Below are 8433 nucleotides of genomic sequence, written 5' to 3' on the forward strand. Positions count from 1 at the left end.
ATGAGATACAAATTATTCGACAAGCGGCCAATGTATTACGTACGTACGTAGTATATTTGCCATGCATGGGATATATAATTGGCTGGGTTTTTCTATTGAATACATATGTGTTCCTAGAACTTGTCCAATTTTTTCACTTAGACACTTATATTAAGGTTTCTATTTATTAAACACCTATTATGTATAAAGATGTGGCAGTAGGACTGTATGAGTTTTTCAACGTGTGATCTATTGATTCGTTACTTTGCTATATGTTGTCACTACAATTAAATCATACGCGCTATATTTTCGTGAGAAATTGTCCATCAGGGGTTTATTTGGAGTAGTTTCTACACGTAGCAAGTGCTCAATAGGTATGAGCGTTCATATATGTGTTTAAGTGGGGAAAAAAAAAAAGCGAAAAAATCTAGAGAGTCGCGTATATATTCAACTTTTTTCCCTTCAAAACAAGTATATTATTAAGCTAATTAAATTCTTGCATATTGTCTGTAAAGTAATGAATAATGTTTAGATTGATATCCTGCACCCATCAATTATTTAAGCCGTTAATCTACGTCCTCTGGACAAATTCTATGCCATTCAAATAAAAATTGAACAAGATAAGAATATATATCTATCATATTCAATAGTAATATCATTTAAGAATAAATTCTTTTTGGCCCTTCATCAAATAATGGAGGAAATAAGAGAATCCCAGTAAGCTATAACTAGTATAAATACCTATCATGCCCTATTCATTTTCCTCAAGCCATCATAAAAACCAAACAACACTCATCTCAAACTTCCAAATTTTTTTTATCAACCATGGCTTCAATGCAATGCTACAAAGGAGAAGGTGAAGAATTTGATTACTATGGCTGTGAGAAATCCTCCGGTTACCAAAAAGCAACTACTTACTCGAACTCTGGTTACGATCAATCTTACTATGAGAAAGACAGGTGTTATGAAACCAAACCTGGAATGATGGGCTACGGCGTTAGCCATGGCCATCAACATGGGTCGGGTAATGGATATGGCCACAACCCATGTGGGCCAACTATGGGCCATGGGAAATTGGTCTATGGTACGGGCCACAACACTCATGGAACTACGGGCTATGGTACGGGCCACAACACTCATGGAATGGGCTATGGCAACAATAGTCACTCTTATGATCACCACATGCACAAACCTGGGTCCACACACACACACACACACACACACACACACACACACACACACTCACACACACACACACACACACACACACACACACACACACACACACCCAATGGGCTGGGCCTTGGAATGGGCACTGCCTTGGGCCATGTTATGGGCTTTGGAAAGAAACATGAGGGACATGGTGGCTATGGAATGGGCTCTTCGGGTTACAAGAAACAACACCGTAGGAGAAAGGGCATCGGTGGTGACCACAGCGGCAGCGACTATAGCGACAGCAGTGATGACGAGCGTCGCTGCTAAATAACTACAGGTAATTATTCATAAATGAGTGGAACGAATTATCTAGAAAATAAAATAAATAACCTATTATAACGTAACAAGTTTAGGGTATGTTTGGTATGAGCGATGTTTGGCTAGTCAAACTATTTTTTAAAATATTTTCTTTATGAAAACAAGGTCCTTAAAAATTACAAAAATGACTTAGCTTCTTTATTGAGTGCAGGAAAAACAAATTTCACGAGTGGCTTTACATGCTGATTGTCAGCCATCCACACTTTCTCACTCACAACGAAACACCCTGTGCACGGTAAAAACTGATAACCCGGACCCCATGTTTATACCAAGCCAATAGATGCATAACATGTGTCTGCACGTAAACTTTCAACATTTAACCATGGTTAATTAACATGCATTACCTCATTAAATCACTTACCTATAAAAAGTTTACATTCTTTGGTGTATAACATCGGGTGTGGGTAATTAAGTTTTTACATCCCGCCACCCTCCCCCACCCACTACTATCCCCTTGACCCCTAAACCCCAGCCTTACCTCCATTCATTCAAGATATACCTAGATTATATATAAATGTTCAATAATATATTCGGTTTACTTACCAAACATTAGAAAATAAGTAAGAAATCCACTTATTTCATGAAAACATATCCAAGAAAGCATTTCCCGTGAAAAACATTTTCTTCGTACCAAACACACCCTTAGAGTTTAAGGTTTTAAATACATAGTATTGTGCTATCTATCTTCAAAAATTTCTCTTCTTTGTTTCTAAATTTATGATTTTTAATTCATTTATGCAGAGTTTGGTGCCTAGCAGCATGGCTTAGGAGAAGGAAGAATGTGAAGCTCCTAATACTAATTAGGGAGTATATGTATGACAATAAATAAGAAGCAAATTAGCCATGGCTACTGAAGTTATGAAACTATTATGGAACTTGAGAATTTATGTTTGTGTGCTGGTGTATTACGTTCTAATAATGTAACTGTTTATTCCCTTAGGAAATAAATCTAAGAGAAAATAACCCCAAAAAAAAAAGAAAAAGAGAGGTCTTCTAGTGTGTACTACGTTTTATGTGTGATATAAAATGCTTGAGTTTATACTATGTCTATGGATATGAGTGTCAAACGGACAGGTTGTATTGAATTTGGGCGGGTCAAAAAAGTTATTTGGGCTAAAATGAGCTAAAAAACAGGTCACAATCTTTAATTTCTTTATTTATTATTTTATAATTTTCTTAAATAACAAAAGAAAATTTATATATCTTTATTATGGCTATAAATAATACATCAAACAAACAAAAAAAAAAAATCTTTAAAATATTTTGACAAGATTTCTCATATGTCATTTTGGGCTACATATCAACCCACTTTTTAATGGATTGAATTGGATGAATCAAAATGGGTTGAGTCAAATAAATTGACCTGCCCAAATTTGAATAGGTTAGGCGGATGATATTTTCATGAGTTAATTTATGTCATCCCTATCTATGAATTATCTTAAAATCTCCCACTACTAACTCACTAATTCAAGGAAGAGTTACTAAATAATGATGCTCAAGTATATTAGAGAGTCATGATGGTAGAAAAGACTTAGTGAAAAGAGTGATTATAAGTAAATATGTTACATGAAGAGACTGGCGCACTTGACCAGTTTGTCTAACTCAGGGAATCACGATTTAGAAACAACTGGAGCCTATATTGCCTTATCTCTGTGCTAAACCCATTTTCCAATTGTGAACGGCTTTCAATTTCTATGCTTGAATAAAGCCTGAAATTTTTGTGGTTCTCGATGATAGGGCAAAATTAAGCTCCTTCTCTGTTTCTAAAGTACTATATTTTCCCCCAAAGCAACAATTTCCAAAACAGATTGAAGGCCCTAGCAAATAACTAGTACAACTTACTCTAGATCATTACTTCAGTATATCTTTCTTTTTTAAAAGGTAAGTAAGTTAATTAGAAAGAGGAGTAGCTTAGCAGTAATGTACCAGTATCTTTTAAACAGTCAAAACTAGAGCGGAGAGGATCTGAATAGACACTACAAGTATGGAAATGACAACAAAAAATTTAATATTTAGCAACAACTTAGTTTTATTGTTGGCAAATGATTTTTTTGTTGCCAAACAATTTAATTTTGTTGTCATAGTATTAATTATTGTTGCAAAAAATACTTTTGGCAACAAACAAAAAAAAAGTTGTTGTACGTCGTTGCAATAATAGCCGTTGGAAAAAGTTCATGCAACAATTTTTTTTATTGTAAAAAGTACTTTTTACAACGATAATCAATCTGTGGTTCTCTTATAGTGAGAGAATTACAGAATTTGATAAATTGTCTTGTGTCTATGGAAGAGGGTGAACTCCTAAAGCTATACCAGGTTACTGCATCTGAAAATGTTCAAGGATACATACACTCCCTCACCCCATTACATCAAAAATACCAACACAGTTAAGAAAAATCCTGAAAGACCAAACGAAGATGTATGAGCTCTACAGTTCTAAGACATTGTTTCCATCAATACAACTTTGTTTCCATCAATAACAAATTGCTTCATTTGATGACTCAATACACCCTCAACAATCTTGCAGTCATAGGCAGCAACAACTTTCTGAATAGCTTCTGTTACATCCGAGTTCTGCAATGTACAAGGAACCTACAACAAAAATAATACACAAAGAACCAAAATATTTATTGCTTTGAAGGATGGCTTAAAGCTATTAAAAAAAGGGAAACGGGTCAAAAATACCCCTCTACTTTGGAAAAAGGGCTAAAAATATCCTCCGAACTTATTTTGGGTGAAAAATACCCCTCTCATCCTTAAAGTTTTCAAATATACCCCCTGCCTTGACCGAAATTATCCCCAAAAATAACTCAAATCATTTTTTAAGCCCATCATTTAAACCGACCCAACTAAATTATTACCCATAAGATCCCCTTATTCCCCCAATACGTAGGTTTGAAGTTTGAGGAATTGGAAGAACAGATCTTGTGGGTTATTATTTAATGGTTGTTTAAATGATTTTAATGGGTTTAAAATGATTTGTTATTTTGTGATAATTTCCATCAAGGCAGGGGTATATTTGAAAACTTTAAGATAAGATTTTTCACCCAAAATAAGCTCGGAGATATTTTTAAATTTCCTTTTTCAAAGTAGAGGAGTATTTTTGACCCTTTTTCCTAAAAAAAAAACTACTCGAATGGAAGGTACTGCCAAGAAAATAGGATATAAAACAAAAAGCATATTGTCGTCTTTATGCCATAGCGACTTCAATGCCCCATACAACAGCTATATCCTAAACACCTACTCTACATTATCTACAAATTCATAACATTTGAATGAGACCAAAGGAAGAAATGAAGTCTCACGTCACAGTGATCTAAGGATTAAGAACTCAATTGGATACAAATAGAAACAGACCTAATAAATAATAAGTTTTTTTTTTTTTTAATAAATTACAAGTTCACGCTTGTAAAATATAGTTTTTATTTAACACTACCTAAGATGATACAAGTCAGGCATTACATAGAAGTTATAAAAGATCTGCTTTCCAACATCAAATTGAGCTAAGTGGATCTCATGCAAGTCAAAGACTAGTGACCGAGGTACATAACAAGAATTTTTTTAAGAAATCAGTGATCGACAACATATGTTCATATTCAAATATCAAGTCCACCTAGCACTAACAGAAGGAAAGTATAATCGTCGAAAAGAAAATAAGCACCACTAAGAGACTAGAAATGTTAGACCAGTGAAGATCAGGTTGGAGAAAAAGGAATACATTGCAAGTTATTAAGCAACAAAAAATTGTTCACATCACCACTCCAACTATATTGTTTGAGGCTCCTTAATTGAGAAAATGAGGCATTAAAAAGCCCTTTACTTCCTAAAAGACCCACCAAACTAAGGACGTAACAGATAGTCACACAGGAAAGGACTTGTAATTTTTTGAAGAGAAAAAAGGACTTCTAGTTTCTTTTTTAACAGGCAAAGGCGTGAATCATCACGGTAGCTGAACAAGATGCAGCAGAGCATGTTCTTCAAGCTAGAGAAAAAGTTGTTGCACAAAGCAAAGATTGAAGAAAAAACATGCATATCATCCATCAGATCACTACCACCGTTTAGAAGCTTGAATGACACTATCCAATTGGCAAAAGAAAAATCAGGAAAAGGGAATGCGTGACCAACATCAATTAAAAAAGGGAAATTTGCCCAGAATCTCGGCGTAAGGCCACCTTTTTAAGCAAAAAGCAAAAATTAAAGACCAACAATTTGACGGCCAAAAATTAAAGACCATCCCAAGAGAAGTACGATAAGCGCAAAAAAATGGATGTAAGTTGAATTGTAAAAGGTGGGCCGGCCATGATTTAGAAGTCCAACAAGTTCTGAAAGATGATGGGCCTATTCTAAATCCTTGTTAATATAGGAACGGTGTATACGCCTACATAAACTTGACACGAACTGGAACTAGATTCCAGATTGTTGGATTTTAGTAGTAGAAGTAGGGTTTTTTTTAATCGGAAAAGGGTCAAATGTACTCATGTATTATCAAAAATAGTTTAAATTTTTGGTCCAAATATATCTCTACCGTTATAATTTCAGTTCAAATATGGCCCTCTCATTATACTTTGAACAAATTTGGACCGAAAGTATAACGGTAGGGTATATTTGGACTGAAAGTATAACGGTAGGAGCAGTGGCGGATCCAGAATTTTCATTCAGGGGGTTCGGAAAAAACAAAAGCTGAATATAAAAAAATAATGTTCTCAATGGGAATCAAACCTAGGACAATAGAGACAATTTTGAACACCCTGGACCGCTTGAGCTAACCTTTTACATTTGTTCAGGGTGTTCAAAAGTTAATATATGTACATAAATACAGAAAATCTACCTTATATATACACTGTAATTTTTTGCCGAACACCCTCGGGTCCCTTTAAATCCGCCCCTGGGTAGGGGTATACTTGACAGAAAATCCCCCCCCCCCCCCACTTTCTCAAATATGCACAATCCTGTTTTGTTTGTGAAATTAATATTTATCCGAGAAGGGGTCAAATGCGATCAAGATTTGGACAACTAATAGAGAAACAGAAATGCATCTTCATGAAAGAGTCTTGATGGATTTTGGCTTAGGTGTAAATCGTTATGAAGATTTGGACAACTGAATGTCGTTTTTAAGTGGGTACATGACTCATATTGAGAGAGTTGATAAAGTTAGCGAAGGCAAAGAGAAAAAGCATGAAAGTCGTGGAGAAACAATGTTGTTAATGGATTTCTGTTTTGGATGACAAAGGAAATAGAGATGTCGAATGAGAGAGAATGGAGAGCTAAAACATGTTTTATTACAATGTTAATAGTTTCTTTGAATTGTATTTCGCTGTATTTCAATCTGTCTATTTTTTTTTGGTGTAAATATCGTGAATGTTCCAAATATAAAGCCTATTTTTACTCCACTTTGTTTTCACGATTTTTGTATTTTGTTGTATTTCAATTTATTCATCTTTTTTTTTGGTGTAAATATAGTGAATGTTCCAAATATAAAACCTGTTTTCACTCCACTTTATTTTAACGATTTTATATTTCGCTGTATTTCAATGTATTCATCTTTTTTTGGTGTAAATATAGTGAATGTTCCGATGGGACATTTGTATTTCATTGAATTTCAAAACGAAGAAATACAGTACTTATGTATTTCTAAAAGTTTGGAATGGAGTAATTTAGAGAGAAAAACGTGAGTTGTTATGGAACTTCAGCCGTTATACGTGATACATAGTTAATTTAATTTGACTTACTATTTAAAATGAAAGAAGAGAATATGTTCCACAAATACAGCCTATTTTTCCTTTGCCGGATTTTGTATTACCTTGTATTTCAAAAACGCGAACTTTGCCGGATTTTGTATTTTCATGTATTTCAAAATCGCGAAATACAACCGAATATAACAAAAACTAGCTATAGTTTGTAAATATAGAAAAAGTAACTATAAATTATTAGAAGCTATTAAAAGATAGTTGTTTTGTTTATGTAAATTTCACTTAAAATAATCTCTAATTTTTTATAGCCATTTTCCGCCTTTTAGCAAATTTGCAGATATGAATCAGGCCTAAAACCATATACCACGGCCCAATAAGCGGTTCAATAAATACCCCTTTTTCCCGCCAAGCCAAATTCCTTCCTTATATCCATTCTCCCCGCCGTTTCCACTCTCCTCTCCGTGCAATCCTTCTACATCTCCACCGCCGCTGGTAATTTAACTACATCGTGAATTCTATTATACCGTAACATTACATCCTTTCCTCTGTGAACTTACTTGATCATTATTAGTATAACTTCCAGCTCTCCTTAAACCTAGGGTTTACTCTGCTGAACAAGATCTAAATTACTTTTGTACACATATGCGGATGCATGATTTTAATAATGAGTTTGATTTCGGAATTCTAGCAAAGCTCCATTTAATTTAGTGTGTTCAAACTTTATTATTTGTACTTACTTAGTCGAATTTTTAAACATATATATACGCCTTCAGCCTGTAATTCAACTACATCGTGAGTACTATTGACCTTAACATTATATCCTGTGCTCTATGAGCTTTACTAGAACATGATTATAACTTCCAGGTGTTTACAATCGCTTAGGGTTTACTTTGCAACAACCAATTTTTAGTAGATTATTGGTGTAGGTGGATCTGAAATACTTATATAACTGACGTCCTATCATTTTGATTATAATAACATTGATGATGTCTAGTCACATTTTTCTTTCTTCATGTATACATGTATCATTTTTTTCATTAACTAAATTTGTTTGTTCCTTCAAATTAATAAGTGAATTACATGTCTTCCAGTTGGTTATTCAAGTACATCGCAAGTTCTTTTATCCGTAACATTATATCATGTGTTCTGTCAGCTTACTTGAAAATTATTATTATAGCTTCCAGGCGTTTACAATCGTTTTCCTTAAACCTAGGGTTTTACTCTGCTGAAGATT

At 34.2% G+C, this 8433-nt stretch overlaps 1 long non-coding RNA gene across 1 annotated transcript; it reads left to right on the forward strand.

Moving 5' to 3' along the window:
- The first annotated feature begins 1254 nt into the window (after positions 1 to 1254).
- Positions 1255 to 2556, forward strand: LOC132030638 (uncharacterized). The gene is made up of 2 exons (XR_009408069.1): positions 1255 to 1471; positions 2254 to 2556. It is a non-coding gene; the product is annotated as an uncharacterized LOC132030638 (long non-coding RNA).
- The last annotated feature ends 5877 nt before the right edge of the window (positions 2557 to 8433 follow it).

This window comes from Lycium ferocissimum, chromosome 9 (genome assembly GCF_029784015.1).
Source record: "Lycium ferocissimum isolate CSIRO_LF1 chromosome 9, AGI_CSIRO_Lferr_CH_V1, whole genome shotgun sequence".
NCBI lineage: Eukaryota > Viridiplantae > Streptophyta > Magnoliopsida > Solanales > Solanaceae > Lycium > Lycium ferocissimum.